The sequence below is a fragment of the Frankliniella occidentalis genome, unplaced genomic scaffold, assembly GCF_000697945.3.
Source record: "Frankliniella occidentalis isolate FOCC.00 unplaced genomic scaffold, Focc_3.1 Scaffold2, whole genome shotgun sequence".
In the NCBI taxonomy this organism is placed as follows: Eukaryota; Metazoa; Arthropoda; class Insecta; order Thysanoptera; family Thripidae; genus Frankliniella; species Frankliniella occidentalis.
This window is the reverse complement of record NW_026267132.1, coordinates 2,809,535-2,810,047: the sequence shown is the minus strand read 5'-3', so window position 1 is coordinate 2,810,047 and position 513 is coordinate 2,809,535.

Here is a 513-nt window from a genome sequence, read left to right as displayed (position 1 = left end):
CCAAGACCCGTAAATCGTGACCGAGTTCTGACGTGTCTGTGCTGAGAAGCAGCTGACAGCCGAGTGGCGAGCGTGCCGGTGTGTGGTCCGGACACTGTCGGCCTGGGGATCGAATCCCCTTGATTTATTTAAGTTTTTCTTTTAAGAAAGATGACACTCCTGACTCAACGTCGGTGTGAATACGACAAGGTCTGCAGCAGGGTAAGGCGGTCGACTTCACCATCTACTCAGCAGGTCCCGAAAAAAAGGCTATCCCCAACAGGATTCGATCCCCAGGCCGACGATGTCCGGACCATTTACCGGTGCGCTCGCCACTCGGCTGTCAGCTGCTGCTCGGGTGACGAACACCAGCTGTACCATATTTGCACAAAGATAATAAATGCGCGCTCCGCGCGCCTGAAAACTGAACTGAACTGAACTTGGGCTGGCGGGGGTTAGGTTAGGTCCATTTATGAACCTCGTTCTGTGTTTTTGGCCAGAATTCGACCCGGGCTGCAGCGCGTCGAAGAGGTG